Below are 18343 nucleotides of genomic sequence, written 5' to 3'. Positions count from 1 at the left end.
TCAGAGGCTGGTACCAAATTAGATATCTCAGTTAAAGGCTGAACACACTAGAAGGCTAAATCTATCTAGTAGGATGGAAAGGCCTTGGCAGGATCACGTTTTATGTATATAATTAGTTATCCTAAAAGACAGTCATAGTGTGCTTTATTGTTTCAAGTGATAACATGATTTTTTTTTCCTTTGCTGGAAGATATGAGCTAAATTTCTATTAAATATCCATATACCTTTTGAAACACCTTATGTATTCAGTGTAACTCTTTTGAATATAGCAACAATAGAAGAGATTATATGACTAACTTAAATATCTAAAATAGCAAAAACTATTTTTTCTTTAAGTCTGAGAAATTAGAGCAGCAGTTCTACTTTGCTACCATAAAATAAAAATACAGAAATTAGGTTTCCAATCCCAAAATCTTTTTTCTGGAAATAGCTTTCTCTCTTGCTCACAGAATGAGAACAAGCCATCACATCATTTTTATGGATCTTTTTCAGAAATGAAGTGGCTCAAGAATGGTTAGAGGGACTTCCCTGGTGGAGCTGTGGTTAAGAATCTGCCTGCCAACGCAGGGGACACGGGTTGGAGCCCTGGTCTGGGAAGACCCCACATGCCGTGGAGCAGCTAAGCCCATGTGGCACAACTACTAAGCCTGCGCTCTAGAGCCCGCAAGCCACAACTACTGAGCCCACGGGCCACAATTTCTGAAGCCTGTGCGCCTAGAGCCCGTGCTCCGCAACAAGAGAAGCCACTGCAATGAGAAGCCTGCACACCACAATGAAGAGTAGCCCCCGCTCGCTGCAACTAGAGAAAAGCCCGCATGCAGCAACGAAGACCCAACGCAGCCATAAATAAATAAATAAATAAATTTATTTTTAAAAAATGGTTAGAGAAGGAAGCAGATGCAGGATTGGTGGCTCAGCAGCCTCTAATTAGAGTAGCGCCATATGATGCACAGTCTGATACTGTATTAAGCCAGTGCACTTGGACCACCTGAGACAAAGCTGAGGATCTGTTTCACATCTTGTTGAGTAAACCAAACCCCAAGTATTTTCCAGGGAAGTGATTAGAAGGTAATTGTCACTTTTAAAATTCTACATGGAAATAAAGTGCAAATGGTCCACAAACAAATGAAAAGATGCTCAATCTCACTTATATTGAAGAAATTAAAATTAAAATAGTACTTTCTCACCTCTTTGTTGGTCTATTGACATAGCCTTCTAACTGCTCTCCTTCTTGAAGATGGAGCAATCATCTAAAAACAAAAATCAAGTCATGTCTTTCCACTGCTTGAAACCCAGCTTCCCAGTTCACTTAATAGTTATATTTAAACATAAATTACATCTTTCTTTAACCTAAATTGTATCATTCTGCAACTTTTTGCATTTACAATGTCTTAGAAATCTTTTCATGTTAACACATAAAGATCTGTCTTTTTAGCTGCTGCATTAATATTCCATAGTATGGCTAAGGTTCACTTAGCTATTCTCGAATTAATGAACAGATACATTGTTAATAATTTTTTGCTGTTATAAATAAGGCTGAAATGAACATCCTATACCCTTCTTGTCACTTGAGAGTGTTTTTCCAAGGAAGATACTGAGAAGAAATTTTTTTTAAAAATGGCCACTGCCAAGTTGCCTTCCAAACCAGCTGTGGGGGCACCCCACCAGCAGGAGTGTGAGACCTACTTACACCTTTGCCAACATTTGCTTCTAGATGTTCTGAACTGTCCCGCTGTCTAGTTCCGTGACTTGTATCATTCTTTAATTCCAGAAATTCTTGTCTTTAATAATCTCTTTAAGTACTGTATCCCTCCCTCCTCTCCTTTTCCACCTGTGAAAGGTGGAACTTTTGAATCTACACTTTGTTTCTTCATTTTCCTTTCATACCTCCCACCTCTTCCGCCCTTCACACTGCATTGCGGGAGAATTCCTTGACTCAATCTTACCACTCACGCATACGCTCTTCTTCCGTAGCATCTGTCCGTTTCCACGTGGGTTACGCCCTCTCGCCCTCTGCGCTTCTTCGTGGCTCCACCCCCGACGTCAGGCCGCCCAGACTGGGAGCGAGCGCGCAGGCGCAGCTGGCGTCCAACCAGGAGCCCAACCATTGGCTCGGCCCTGGCCTCACTCAGCAGCCATGGGAGGGGTCAAGGCAGTTTTGCGCTCCGTGATCGTGGGCACCCCGGGCTCCGGCAAGAGCACCCTGGCGCTGCGCATCATCAAACACTTCCAGCTGAAGAAGTTCTCCGGCGGGGACGTGCTCTGAGACAACATGCTGAGGGACACAGAATGCTGGCCAACATTTTCATGGCCCAGGGGAAGCTCATCCCAGAAGACCTCATGACTCGGCTTATCCTCCAGGAGCTGAAAAACTTCACCCAGTATAACTGGCTGTTGTGTGGTTTCCCCAGGACACTCACACAGGCTGAAGCCCTGGATAGAGTTTATCAGGTACACCTGGTGATGAACCTGAACGTGCCCTTTGAGGTCATCCGGCAACGCCTCACAGCTCGCTGGATTCATCCAGCCAGTGGCCGCGGCTACAACCTCGAATTTAACCCTCCCAAAGCAGTCGACGTGGATGATGTGACTGGAGAGCCTCTCATTCAGCGTGTGGATGATAAACCAGAAACACTTATCAAGAGAATGAAGGTTTACTAAGACCAAACAAAACTGGTCCTGGAATATTACGAGAAAAAGGGAGTGTTGGAAACATTTTCTGGAACAGAAACCAATCAGATCTGGGCCTGTATGCATGCTTTCCTGCAAACAAAAGTCCCACAGAGACACCAAAAAACTCAATTACCCCACAAGGAAAAATCCTTGTGATTAGCAAGATGAGCAGAACTCTTCCTTTCTTCACATGAAGTTCCTTGTTCTAAGACCCCACTATGAATGAATTCTTTGAAAATTATATTAGTTTCACTTCTGTGGGTTTTATTCGGGATACTAAGGATATGCCAAATGAGTCTGATAGTAAGATTTGCCTTTTGGGGACTTTCCTGGTGGCGCAGTGGTTAAGAATCTGCCTGCCAACGCAGGGGACACGGGTTCGAGCCCTGGTCCAGGAAGATCCCACATGCCACGGAGTAACTAAGCCCATGCGCCACAACTACTGAGCCCAAGTGCCACAACGACTGAAGCCCACGGGCCTAGAGCCTGTGCTCCGCAACAGGAGAAGTCACTGCAAGAAGAAGCCTGCACACCTCAACAAAGAGTAGCCCCCGCCTCCGCAACTAGAGAAAGACTGCACGCAGCAACAAAGACCCAACACAGCCAAAAATAATTAATTAAAAAAAAGGTTTTTTTTTTTTTAATTGTCTAGTGTGTTTTATCCAGCTGTCTTCTGGAGTGTGCAATTCAGAAACATTAAAAATGTCTAAACTTTAAAAAATTCTTATAGACCAAAAGTACAAGAGCAACTGGTAGTAATCTAACTTGTGTTCAGTAAGAATAAGTGATTGGTAAGGTTTCATATTTTTCTGGAAAAGTAAAAAATTAACATTATACTAATTTGCAGAAAGTATTTCATCAGAAGCTTTTGTGTAGCCAGATACCAAAAAAGACATTTCTAGCACAGGGGATGTGGTTTTGTGAGATGCTACCTCTATAAAATTCCAGATAAAAATAACTGGATTTACCAATCCACTGCAGAATGCGAGTTTACTGCTGTCTTTAAGAAACCTATAAGGAGGCCGTATGAGCTATATTACTTTTGTTGTTAAACATACCTTCAGTTTACTCAGAATTTTCAATTTGCTATAAAAAAAATTTAGGAAAGTGTTACTTCAATATGATTTATTTTCTTTTGAAAATACGTGTTCACTGAAGGATATAACATGTTAGAAACTGACATTGTAAGTTCTTGTACAAGCACCAAAACTGAATGCATTTTCTTTAATGGAAAATGTAATTGACGTCTTATGTTTTCAGATGTTACTCAAGTTAAGAAACGGGTTTTAAGGGACTTCCCCGGAGGCACAGTGGTTAACACTGTGCGCTTCCCCTGCTGGGGGCATTGGTTCAATCCCTGGTTGGGGAACTAAGATCCCACATCCCACATCCCATGCAGCCAAAAAAAAAAAGTGTTTTACGATCTACTTGACAGTTCTCTTTTTGATCTCTATGCCTTGGTAAGTAACAAAGTATTTTAAAAAGAAGAATGAATAGAAGAAAACTTGTGATACTGCATAAAATAAGATACTGTTTCATTAGGAAGTAGAAATAGATCAAGCATGCCTGGTGGGAAATTTCCTTGACAGAAATAACCATCATAATTAGAAAACAGATGTGGCAATAGAAAGGCTTTATATGACAGGACCAGGAAAGTAATTGAATTTGCTGAAGGTAGAGTTCTTTATTCCTGATCAAAGAAGTTGATACCTGCTGGCGTTCGCTGACATCCTATCTTAAGGGGAAAAAATCTTGCCAGTGTGTGTAATCTGAGAATGAGTGCTTATGTACTGTGCCCTGGAGTAGTGGGGCAATATGAGAAATGGAGGAGAAACCAGACTATATCTTAAATGGTATATTTATTTTTATCTTAGTTGGTGCTAAATCAAATGAAACAAGTCCTTGTACAAGCTATTACTAACTGCCTTTGAAAAATTCAGCCCATCTTACTCCAGGCACTTCAAATACAAATACCAGCAAGTGTTTCTTATGTATTTGAGGGGAAAACTTATTTTTCTTTCTTTTGATTTTATTTTTCATTCATTGTCAATTTTTCAAAATGGACCAAGCCTTTTAAAAAGAATTACAGAAAACATTTCATTCTTTAAAATGCTTTCTATAATGTCTTATTTGAATATTGTTATACGCTTTCCAAAAAGTAAACTACTAAACTTACAAACTATCACTAGTCACTAGGTCATAAGACATCATTAGTCTTTAATAAAATTAAATTTCAGGAAAAATATCAGTTTCATCTGCTTATTCAGTTTTTTATTATAAGGACCAAATTTTACTCTCCATGACCTCCAGTTGATTTATTTGCGACTGCTCTATCTTCACACATCTATCAGAAAAATCGACGTATGCTTATTCTTCATTCCTGCTTTGCTTGCTCTATCACTTATCTTGCTTGGGTGGTGTTAGTTCATCCATCTTGTTGAGTTTGTAATCTTTTGTAGCGTTGGTCTTCTTCGTATGTGTGGTGATCTTGTCTCTGTGATCTATACGGTTGAGATTCTCCATTAAATTGCATTGTCTGTCAATGAGTAGTCATCTTCTTGGGGAGATTGCTGTTCTAAATTGTCCTCTGGCCTTTTCTAAGGGACAGTGAAGAAGGAAAAGCCACTGGGTGAGATTTCTCTGGGGTGTTCAGGTCTGGTGCCCAATTCCCCTCCTCATGACACAGAGCCATATCCATCTAATTTGGGCTCCCTGGCCATGACTCCGACCTGGAGGCTGACACTTTGTCACTGCTGTTTGGCTCAAGAGCAGATGGAAAGGCATCAGTAGAGGATGAACTGATGGCCCCTCCTGCAGCAGTGCCCCAAGGACCGAAGTGTTGATTGTCCTTGTTACCCTCCTGCTTCGGGTGTCTGCCACCTTTGGGGATGGAGTCTTGGTGCTCCTTCACCTTTTTGGCACTCGTCTTCTGTACACAGTTTAGATTGGGCTCTGCGTTTTTGCATCAATCCAGTGTATATCCCATACTTTAGGATTTATCCTGGTTTCTGGTTCACTGAAAGTTTCACTTCTTACTAAGGCCCTTGCTGCAGGGATGAAGATGCCGGATGATATACTTCGTCCACCACCCTGAAATGGAACAACATTTCCTTGTCCACCCTCAAAATTCATAAGTCATCAGGCCTAGAGCTATGGCTTTCAACTCTGGCTGCACGTTCGAATCAGCTGGGAGCTTTAAGACAGAACATTGACACCCTGGATATTTTTATTTGGTTATCATGGGTAGAGGCCATGGTTATTGCTATGTCTGCTGTATTTTCAAAGCTCCCTGGCTTTTGTGAACCACTACCTTCAAGCAGCAGAGCTGACTTCCTCTGAGAGGGCAAGCCTTCTAAACAGTTTTCTACAGAGACTCAGAACCACCTGGCAGTCTCACCGGCTGGAACATTCATCACGAAAGGCTCTGCCCTCCTTGTCGTACTTTTTTCTCCCACACATGGAAATATTGAAGCAATGGATATTTTATCATTAGTCATCACCATGGATAACTAACACTTTTCATTTTAGCTGTTGTTTATCAAGTGCCACATCAAATGTCACTCTAGTTACTGATTTTTGAAAGCTTGCTTACGTAAATATCTTTTCCTGTGTGGCCAGTGGGTCGAGTTCTGATATCTCTATTGTATTTAAACTCAGCTGAAGATGCTCATTTTTCAAGTATGCAGGTTGTGAAACCAACTTGCAATGAAATCATGATATATTTGTTTGATGTTTTCTAGTCTACAATAGCTTTTGTTTAGTTCTAACTAAAAATCTGGGAAAAAGCCAATTAAATGGATTCTGAAGATGAAGTAACCCAAAACAATGCATTTCTCTAAAAAACAGCTAAATTTTCTATTAATAATTGACATAAACTGAAATGGGAACATGTTTATGTGCAATTGTGGGATGTCGTTATTCTCCAATTAGGCCTATGATCATGGTCTTGTGAGATCCGTGCACATTTTTGGTGGTTGACCATCTAGACAGCTTTACAGTGATGCCTTCTCCAGCAAGGAATAGGAAAACACCAGGTATGCAGAATGAAATGAGTTCGAATAGAGCGCAGGTGGGGAGTAGGTATTAGGGAGAAGAAAAGATGGGGGATGTGTGTAAGAGAACTTTGAATATTATAACACAGTAGCACTGCTCTCCTTTCAGCAAGCTGAGAAAATCTTCATAATGTCAGGAGATTGGAAAAAAAATATTCAAAATTGGTGGTGGTGGTGGAGGACTCCAAAGGGGGTAGGATTACTTACAGGCAATGAGAATGTGTGTTTAGTAAAGAGGATGTCAGGCCACGTGGATACAGAATTTGGCTACTGTCAAACTATAAGGCTTTGGGAATTTATCAGATATCCCACTGAGCCACTGTTGCATGGATGGCAAAAACCCACCCAATTATGATTATGGGTATGAGAAGAAGTCATGAGGTGAAAGAAACGAGGAGGAAGCAAAGTTAGATGTTGACTGGAAAGAAACTGGGGGGCGAATGGGAAATTGTTACTAGGCGGGACATCGAATTGGAGGGTGGAATAAATGAGAAGAAAATCTTTAGAACTAAGAAAGAAATTAGAAAATATTGGCAAGAGAATTGACAGAACTGTGATAGGAAAAAAAAAGAACAGACCCCCCCACTCAGAGGGAATGAGCTGTAGTTCTGCCTTCTCAATATTTTTTTTCTCCTTATAAAAAAAGTAAAACAATGCCTACTATATCCCTTGAGCACTGGGACATTGATAAGAACCATTAACTCAGGTAAGGAAAGAGGTCCAAGTAAATTACTTTGAAGCAAATGAAGTCTTAATGGGGCTTTCATCTAGCAAGAATACGACTCACTTCCTGGCATTATTACCATTTGGAATGGCCATTTCATGGGGGTCTAACAGGTGGAAACGTTGCATGCAATATGTCTCCAAATGTGATCATTTCAGAAATCATCTGAGAATTGGTGAAAAGCTTTAGCAAGTTTAACAATCCTAGAATCTTCCTTTACTTAGTCTCCATGATATTGCTCTCAAAAGTTAACAAATTTAAGCAATAAGGCAATCAGATGACATATCTGTATGTACTGGGAGCCTGGGCTCAGAGGTAGCCTTTACGAGTGACGACAAGGTGAGACTCAGGCTGTATATAACTACCAACTGACAGCAAAGTTTTCAACTATATTGTAGTTTGTTAGTAGCTCTCTTGTTGCTTAAAACGTCTTCCCAAAATGCAGTAGGGAGGGACCCTCAGGACCTGAAATCTTACCCGGAAGCTGTAGTGACTCCTGAGTCCCAAAGAGATGCCATGGGCCAGCCAATGCTGCTCCCACAGTTGTGGGCACCAGGGGAGGGAAAATGTCAAGTTCTCAAAAAACAAACTAAAACAAAATATAATTTAAAAAACAAATTAACACAAACAAAAATAACAACAAAAAAAGCGGCAACACATAAGAAAAATGTGAGTCCCTTTCAGGGACACTGTCCTTCTGTTTGGATGACTTTCTGCTCCTGGTCTCTTGTTGGATATGCTATTGTCTTTGCCTTAAGCAGAGTTTGCCTTAAATCATGATTTGCAGTGTCAAGAAAGTACAAAAGCCCTCCTATTGTCCACAGGGCCTTCCACTTCTGATGATGGTCACTAAAAGGGGGACACATTCTTCTAATACTTCACAGTTAACAGTAAGGCTTAGAATCATCTCGGAAGACTTAACACAGTGACTAATACTTATTCTAGGATAAAAATGAGGGATATAAGAGGGCTGAGAGAGTGACGGTTGCCTACAGCATGGATGGTGGTGATATGGGATGTGAAAGCTAAAAGCGAGGTCAAGAAAATGGTACAGAAAGGGAAGTTGAAGGATAACCTTCTGCCACGTATCTGCCTAGGGCAAGGCGGGGTGGAAAGCAAGTATTTTTGTTAGTCCAGCAAACCTTCCTCCTCGCCCCCTACAGAGTGATCTCTAAAGGTTTTCTCTGACACAACAGGCACCTGCCACATGTAATCCTTGGAAATTCCTAGCTTTTTTTGCACCAGTATTTGCAATATTTCTAAACAACTACTTCCCCTCCTCCTTGCACTGCAGAAAAGGTGTCCATTCCGTGCCCTGATGCATTACAACTGCAGATTGCCTGGAGTTTGCTCATCACCACGTGGCCTTTTCAAATCAGAAGGCTCCTTTCCTCAGGTCTCACATGGGATTGGTCATAGTCACGTGATGACCCTTTCAATGATCTAACATGGAATAGCCGGCTGAGCAGGAAGGGCCATGGGTAGCCTTAGAACTAAGCCAACTGTCCTGTATCAGCCTGAGCTATTGGTTAAACGTTCACATGACCAACATGAGAACATGTTCATACAAGTGTGTGGAGCAGGGGAGGGTTCCTCATCTCCAAACACATGTTCTAAAAGTGTGAAAATCCCTAGCGTGCCTCAGTCTTCGGCTCCATTAGTGAGCTTGCGCATTCTTAGGGAACCACACACTGTAGAGTTTATTAGGAAAGCCCAGCCACAAGTATGCGCCTGCCTCACGTCCAGACATTTGGTAAAATCCACTTGCTCTCACCTCCCTAAAGACACAGCACACAGCTGTATGTGGGGATCACCAGGGCCAAGCTGAACCAGTCAGCTCAGTGGGTTTGTATGCTCAATCCGACCCTTACGATAGCCAAAAAGGAGCCTCACCAAGCCTTTGCATGAGGGGTCACACTCTCCCTGGGAATAAACTCGATGAGTCCTGTTGTCTTTGAACTGCCCTGCCCACACTCAACACCTATTTTAGACAGCACATGACTGACTCACGGAAGAGAGCACAGTACTGCACGATGGCTTTAAAGCATGTTGCACACCCACTTCCTTGGGCAACAGCCCCAAAACACACAGGTCTCTGAGTGCCGACAGTGAGCACCCTTTCCTCTCCTGGCATCTATACACAGACGCAGTGAGTGAGGTCACCAAAATTCCGCAAAAAACAAGCAAACATCTAAAACTATCTCCTGAACATACAAGTTGACAACTTGAGCGAGAAGGTAGGGGCAAAAAAAAAAAGTCATTTATAGCTTGATGTCTCCATGACATAGTTAGCTATGCCCAGGTGCTGGGGTGGGGTGAAGCCTGAAAGAATCCACATTAACAGGGGTTCAGAGGCCGCCAAGGAGGTGTGTGGAGGACCTTTTTAGAGGGGCCAATGGCTCCAGGTGAAGGCATGGAAATGAAGTGCCATACACTCCAGTTCCCTTCCCCATGGCATCTTGCCTCCGCTAGGTTAATGCTCAGAAGTTGTTTTACTGAAAGCTCGTTTGGCAGCTGGGTCTGAAACCCACTCAACTTTGCCTAAGTTGTGTATTGTGTGAGGGTAGCAGAGAGAAGAGAGAGTGCTCACTCTATGTATGAAAAAGTCTTGGGAATTCAGGATAACTACTAAATTAGACCTCAGAAGGGACAGGAACTGGGATTCCTGAGAAACCCTCCACAGCCAGAGCTGAGCTCCCTTACTTAGCACAGGGGTCACAGGCTCCAAAGCCTATGGGGGTCCACACACATGAATCAGTGGGTCTAAAACAGAAAAGTGCTTGTCACTCAGGTTCAGGGTCCCCAGTGCAGCAAGTGGTCGCCCTGGTGCCTCAGCTTACGTTCCATGTATCTGTTTCCTTATGTTCCTCAAGCATGTTGGCAGTTCTAGCTATGTCTCCGATTTCAGAAAGAGTAATTCAGTTGGTTCCTGGCTTGGTTAGGGGCTATTCCTGGTCCAGTCCCATGGTGGGTAGGATGGCCCTTTCCAATAGTTGTAGGTGAGGAAGTATGTGTGGCAGGTCAACTGGGTTACCTTTGTTGACATTTCCAGATCTTGCTTCCTCTTTGGGTCATGTTCTGGAACTGAGAAGGTGGCACAGGGTTTGTCTAACCTGGACTTCCTGAACCGTCCTCAGTAAAAGGAATGAGGAATGACCAGAAGCTCTGTGAAAACTTCCCAGTATGCTCAGAGGTGGAATCTAACTGACAGGTCTGTGGCTGGCGCTTCTCCCCTGGGCATCACCTGAGCTGTTCCTGCAGCCAAAATTGAATCCTTTCTCTTCTTTCTTCACATTTCCAAACTATACCACTCCTCCTTACTAGTAATGTTTGTTTGGAAATAGGTCTATGCCTGATGACCTTTCCTGTAGGAAGAGTTCCAGAATATTCTCTCCCCAGTAAGGAAGAAAATTGGCAGGTGAGCTACTTGTCTTCACCCAGTTCTCATGTTCTAACATGGTGAAAGGGCTGGCAGTACTGCATTTTTCTCTGCTTGCTTGGTTCAGCCACATCATTTGCCTTCTGATCCAGCATTTTCCAAGTCTCTGTAGACTCCACTCAATCTGTGTATTAAGAAAGGCAACATTTCTCGGTCTTACAAAGATTTATTTTCAAACATGCCATTTCTGGAAGGTGGCACCAATGTTCTTTACTGCTTTTTCTACCCACCCACAGCAGAGCAGAGAAGAGCCCCCTGATTTGGGGGCAGAACTCCTGAGTGTGAGTCCAGCTCTCCCTTTACTCACTGCTTTGAAAGTCTTTAATTAGAGGCAATAATGGAACAATGGCAATAATAAAACAGGCTGACTCCTTAGGATTATTCTTCTAATATTCTACCTTTCTGAGGAAAATCCTAGACCAGAAATTCATCCAGGCGTGGAGAATACCTCTAAGAACACATTTATATTTTCTAGTCCCAGTCTGTTTTCAACCCCAATACTTGGGATAACTACAAGACACCCAAAAACTCTAGAGTAAGCCCCAAAGCCTTGGTTGTAGTCTGGGAGCCTGTGATCTCTAACATTTCCAAGAAGGATCATATACTGGGGGTACATTGGTAGTCCCCCTTCTCCGTTTCATTTACTACTGGAAAAAACTTGAAGCTAGGCAATCTATGCCAGTGTAGGGGGTATTTAATTGCCTGTCAGCTATCTCCTCCTGCCACTGATAGATAACAACACACTAATTTTCCCTTGAAATTCCCCTCCCATTCCCCAGTCTGCTGTAACTGGCTCCAGGACTGGGTACCAGGTCTGGGCCTAGAAGATCACAGGGGCAGTGACTGGCTCAGAGATGGGCATGTGTCCCAAACTGAGCAGTGAAAATGGGCCCTGACATTGTTAGAAATACAGAGAAAAAGGTATTTGACCCCAGGATTGCTAAACTGGTAGATGGAACCCCTTGGTAACCCTTTACCAACATGTAGGGAATGCCTGACTGTTCATGAAACTAACACTGAGGAAAGCAGGGCTGAGGGAAAAAGGCAGTGACAAAAGTCCTTCACGTACTGTTGAGAGCCCTGGATCTAACTGTGCCGGAAATCACCCACCAAACTTTCAGGCATGGATTTCAAAACCAAACTGGTTGGGACCAATACACCTGGTCTAGTGTCAAATTCCTAGACCCCTCATTTCCCCCGTGTTCCTCCCTTCATCTCTCAGACTTTATCAACTCATATTAATCTATGTGAGAATCCATCCCTGAAGCAACCGTGGAACTTGCCATTCTTTAGACATGAGTTTTCTTGATCATCCTATGGTAATCCCTTCCGGTTCACGGGGTTGCCAAGGTTCAGATTTTATCACTAAAGTATGTGGTCAGGAACTAAGGTTATTTCCCGTAGAAATAACTGTCCTAAAATTGAAAACATCAATTGAGCAGCTCTTGTGGGCTTCGCAGGGCCTTGAGATCCCTTGGAAACAAATGTCACCTCTTCTGCCATCTGCCTCGTGGCACATGGCTGTCTTGCTGCTGTGTTCCCATCCTGCTCTCCTAAGCAGAGCTCTGATGCTGCGGGAAAGTGTCACAATAAACCTTTGCCTTCACTTGAAGCCTAAGTAAATAAACTCCTGGACATGTGCCAACTCCTGTCGGAGCACACGTGACCTCATTCATCTGCAACAAACAAACAACCTGGTGAAACCCACTTGGAGGCCACTGAGAGTTCCCAGGACTGTGTGTTCAGGCAGAGTATCTGTTTCTGTCCCGGCACTGGTGGACAGAATCCTCAACCAGCTCAGCCATTCCTGGGGAGATGCTTTCCTGTGTTCTGGTCTCCCCGATCCTCTGCATGGGCCTTGGGAAGACCAGATCCTTGGTCAGTAATATTACATATTTATGGAAGGAGGAGAGCGGGGAAAGGAGAGGAAGGTGAGGAGTGGGAGTAAAAGAGAGGGAGAAAGAGGGAGAGAAGAACAGTGTCAGGGAGATGGGAGGGGGACAATAATACCTTTTTTTTTCTGGTACGTGGGCCTCTCACTGCTGTGGCCTCTCCTGCTGTGGAGCACAGGCTCCGGACGCGCAGGCTCAGTGGCCATGGCTCATGGGCCCAGCCGCTCCGCGGCATGTGGGATCTTCCCAGACCGGGGCACGAACCGGTGTCCCCTGTATCAGCAGGCAGACTCTCAACCACTGTGCCACCAGGGAAGCCCAATAATACCTTTATTGTAACCATTTAAATTAGTACAGACTGAAATCAGTCTATACCTTAAATATTAAGATAATGATACTGAAGGAAATTTAATGAGTCAAACTCTTTGTGCTATTAATTTATAAAATTAGGCTTGGAGAGAATGTGTGCTATTGGAAGTAATTCTTTTATTAATATAAAGAAAGACTGTAGAGAGAAAATTCAATCTGTACAAAAATATATACAGTGACAAATAAAAGCCTCTCCCCACACCAACTCCCTGGTCCTCTCTTCCATCAGTTAGCACATTTTTATTTCCTTCTAGGTGAAAAAAATATATACATATATATATATGGTTATACATATACCATATATAAAAATGATATACATACATATATAACATTATACCATATATATGTATACAGATACATATATACATAATATATGTATATATAATTTTTATATATGGTATATAATTCAGTTTTTCAATTCAATTTATATATATAATTCATATATATGGTACAATAAAATATAGTAAATAGATAAAACATACATATAATTATATAAAATCATATATAATTTATATATGGTATAATAAAATATAGTAATTAAATATATAATAATATAATTTATATTTATACGATATAATTTACACAAGAGATCAAACTACACATGCTTCTTTGTAACTTACTCATTTTCACTGAATGATAAGGACTGAGGCTCTTTCACGGCAACACAGATCTCACTGTTCGACTGGCTCCCTGATAACCCACTAAAGGCTTGTCTGTGTACCCAGTGCCCATGCGTGGATGCTTAGGTTGCTTGTAGTGTTTGCTCTTGCAAACAATACTATATCTCGGTGCATATCTACAGGGTGAAATCCTGACTGGAATTGCTGAATAAACAACTCTATACACTTTTATTTTTGATTAATGTTTTCTTTATTAACAATAAACAATCTGTTACTTGTATTAATTAGCATTTAGGCTCTTTGCATCTAATTAAAAATCTAGAGTAATTTTGGCTCAACCACATGAAAGTATATTTTCACTTTGAAAAACAAGTCCAGAGACAGGAAGTTCAGAGAGTCATCAGTGACCTAGGCTCCTTCTTTCTCTCTGCTCTGCCACACTGGATATGTGACTTCCAGTTTCAGTGGTCCTCCATAGTTACTGGAGCTCTACACCTCACACCTGCATTCCAGGCAGCAAGAAAAAGAGAGGGAAGAAAAGAGGGACACACCTCCTAGATGAGTCAGCTCCCTTTAAAGAGCCTTCCAGAAAGTTCCACATAATGTTTCTTTTTTATTCTTTGATAATTGGGGTATAGTTGCTTTAAAATGTTGTGTTACTTTCCCTGTACAATGAAGTGAATCAGCTATATGTATACATACGTCCCCTCCCTCTTGGACCTCCCTCCCGCTGCCCCCCCATCCCACCCATCTAGGTGACCACAGAGCACCCAGCTGAGCTCCCTGCGCTATACAGCAGGTTCCCACTAGCTCTCTGTTTTACACATCCACATAACATTTCTGCTTACATCTCATTGACCAGAACTAAATCACATGGCCACACCTGATAACAAGGAGGCTGGGAAATGTTTAGGCAGCAATGAAGCCTGCCAAACAATTAGGGTTCAGCTTCTAAGGAAGGAAAAGAGAAAGGGGGCAACTAGCTTCTCCCACACATCATTACTCATCTTGATAAATTCCAAAATGCTTCTTCTTTTCAATTTTTAGCAGAAAGAGCTGGATACATACATTTAAAACAAACAAAAAAGCTCCTCTACAACACCCACCTTCTTGTGGCTCTGTTTCATCTCTCTATTAAAGTGGGCATTTGGATGTCTTCATCCTAGAGCAACAGCAATGTTCATCCATACAAGCAGAGCAGACATGTAGCTCTGAAAAGTTTCTGGCACATGGCACTAGCAGCTGTCATCACAAGGAAGGCCTTGGCGCCGTGTATAATGAGTCCCCATGAAACCATCATCCAGCTCTAACAAAATTCAACTCAGAGGGGCTTCCCTGGTGGCGCAGTGGTTGAGAGTCCGCCTGCCGATGCAGGGGACACGGGTTCGTGCCCCGGTCCGGGAGGATCCCACATGCCGCGGAGCGGCTGGGCCCGTGAGCCATGGCCGCTGAGCCTGCGCGTCTGGAGCCTGTGCTCTGCCACGGGAGAGGCCAAAACAGTGAGAGGCCCGCGTACCGCAAAAAAAAAAAAAAAAAAAAAAATTCAACTCAGAGACAATCTCTTTTCAGCTAATTCCTTCCCACTCCCCCATATTTTTTGAAGAAAACTCCAGTCATATGATTTCATCTATAAATATCTCAGCATATATCTCTAAAAGATATAGACTCTTAAAAAAATACCACAATGCCATTATCACGTGTAAAAATAACAACTCCTTAATACAAAAAGTCAGTGTTCAACTTTCCAAGTCTCATAATTAATAATTTGCTTAACAAGAAAAGGGAACCCTCTTGCACTGTTGGTGGGAATGTAAATTGATACAGCCACTGTGGAGAACAGTATGGAGGTTCCTTAAAAAACTACAAATAGAACTACCATATGACCCAGCAATCCCACTACTGGGCATATACCCTGAGAAAACCAAAATTCAAAAAGAGTCATGTACCAAAATGTTCATTGCAGCTCTATTTACAATAGCCCGGAGATGGAAACAACCTAAGTGTCCACCATCGGATGAATGGATAAAGAAGATGTGGCACATATATACAATGGAATATTACTCAGCCATAAAAAGAAACGAAATTGAGCTATTTGTAATGAGGTGGATAGACCTAGAGTCTGTCATACAGAGTGAAGTAAGTCAGAAAGAGAAAGACAAATACCGTATGCTAACACATTTATATGGAATTTAAGGAAAAAAATGTCATGAAGAACCTTGGGGTAAGACAGGAATAAAGACACAGACCTACTAGAGAATGGACTTGAGGATATGGGGAGGGGGAAGGGTGAGCTGTGACAAAGCGAGAGAGAGACATGGACATATATACACTACCAAACGTAAGGTAGATACCTAGTGGGAAGCAGCCGCATAGCACAGGGAGATCAGCTCCGTGCTTTGTGACCGCCTGGAGGGGTGGGATAGGGAGGGTGGGAGGGAGGGAGACGCAAGAGGGAAGAGATGTGGGAACATATGTATATGTATAACTGATTCACTTTGTTGTAAAGCAGAAACTAACACAGCATTGTAAAGCAATTATACTCCAATAAAGATGTAAAAAACAAAAAAAAGAATCCAAGTAAGGCCCCTGCATTGCAATTGGTAAATATGTTTAAGTCTCTTCATTTATTTATTTATTTATTTATTTTAACATCTTTATTGGCGTATAATTGCTTTACAATGCTGTGTTAGTTTCTGCTTTACAACAAAGTGAATCAGTTATACATATACATATGTTCCCACATCTCTTCCCTCTTGCGTCTCCCTCCCTCCCACCCTCCCTATCCCACCCCTCTAGGTGGTCACAAACACTGAGCTGATCTCCTTGTGCTATGCGGCTGCTTCCCACTAGCTATCTATTTTTAAGTCTCTTTTAATTTGGAGGTTTCCAGCATAATTACTGGAGCTCTCCATCTCTTGTTTTTTACAATTAAAATAAACTTATTATGGAAAATTTAAAACACATATAAAAGCCTGTAGGCATTTCAGTTAGCAGCCGGTGGTCTAACTAGTACTCAAATCTGTCACCTTTTCTGCATCCCCAGCCCCCATCTCCCACCCCAGCCACCCACCCTGGTCAAGGCCACCATCATCTCTTCCTGGACCACTGCGATAGCCTCCCAATGGGCATTCCCAGGCACCCATCCGTCTTCCACCTGGCACAAATTTTATCTTGCACCCCTCTGCTTAAATAGAGTAAAATAATAAGATCATTCACAAAAAACTTATATTTTTTTCTTGCGTGGTTCAAAAACTTGTCTCCGAAAGCAATTTCCAAGATGTGCCCTCCAAAAATGTTGGGTGCTCCCCTGACTATATAATATCAGATATCAAGTGGTGCAACTGTTCAGACAGAATCGCTCTGGGCCTTGGTGCGTGCACTCTCTCTGCTAACCCTAGGGCTTCAGGAATGCCCTGGGGCTCATTAAAGTCCAGCTTCCTGGGTCACCTTCTCTATTCTTTCCTGCTGTCAGATAGCACTTTCCTGATTTGGTTTCTGCCTTCTGGAGTTTTCCTTGCCCGCATGCCTCAGTGTCCCTGCTTTCAGCCTGCCTTGGGTGCTAGTTTTTTAACCTCTGTTCCTAGATCCCAGCTTGGCTCTCCCCTTCCTAGCTTTGGACCTACACCGTTTCAAAACTGTCATTTCCAATAGACGATACACACCTACTCCACCAACACACACACACACACACACACACACACACCACACACCCATCACCACCAGCAAAGACATGAGTTCAAATAATTTCTCCTTAATTGGCCACATTATCACCATACCTCGTATCTCCTTCTGTCTTGAAGGAATTAATCATGTAGTGAGGTAGTGAAATGGATAAATGCATGCATGATAGAAACACCCCTCCCCACGACCTGAATATAATAACAAATGTCCAGTCCAACACGGGGATCTGGTATTTATTCGGCTAACAGAGGTCCCCCAGGATGTTGAATGATCATAATTTACTGTATAATATATTATATACAATGTGCATCCAAACATAAGTTTAGGTGGGTGGCAAAGATGAAATCATACAGTCTTGTTTCGGCAGACTCACTGGATAAATCATACTTCTAAAATCCTGGGGTTGAATCAGTGCAGTAGCCAAAGGAGGGATGACAACAAGAGGAACAGAGTTACTTTTCAAGTTTGTTCACGCTCTGCTTTCTTCCTCTGCTCTGCTCCCAAATGTTCTTGGCGTATCTGTACAAAATGATCTCCTAAAATAATTTTCCCTCTAGCAGTCTCTGTGTCTGCTCCCTTCAATGGAGTAAACGAATATCTTCTCAGTGACTACCCTTTAGCTGAACTTTCTGCCTTCCAGAAATAGAGCTTGGCTCTGGTCAGCTAACCCTGTGCCCTGCAAACTGCCCCAGCAGGGAGGGGCAGGCTGCTGTAACATGTCTTATGTAAGACCCTCCCGGGTGGCACAGAGCCCAACAGAAGCAGGACTGTGCCAGGCAGCGCCTCCCAGCTGGCCCAGCACTCCCCGACCCCATCATGTGAGCTACCGGCTGCTCAGGGTGGCTAATTTTATCTCTTGTTATTTCCACTAGATCTCTGGCTGCTCCTTTACT

General features: G+C 42.7%; 1 pseudogene; it reads left to right on the top strand.

The window, feature by feature from the left end:
- The first annotated feature begins 2137 nt into the window (after positions 1–2137).
- LOC116751053 lies at positions 2138–2829 on the top strand (annotated as a pseudogene).
- The last annotated feature ends 15514 nt before the right edge of the window (positions 2830–18343 follow it).

Source organism: Phocoena sinus, chromosome 3 (genome assembly GCF_008692025.1).
Source record: "Phocoena sinus isolate mPhoSin1 chromosome 3, mPhoSin1.pri, whole genome shotgun sequence".
NCBI classification, from domain to species: Eukaryota; Metazoa; Chordata; class Mammalia; order Artiodactyla; family Phocoenidae; genus Phocoena; species Phocoena sinus.
Note: the sequence above shows the minus strand (reverse complement) of the source record. Positions and strands in the feature narration are given on the sequence as shown.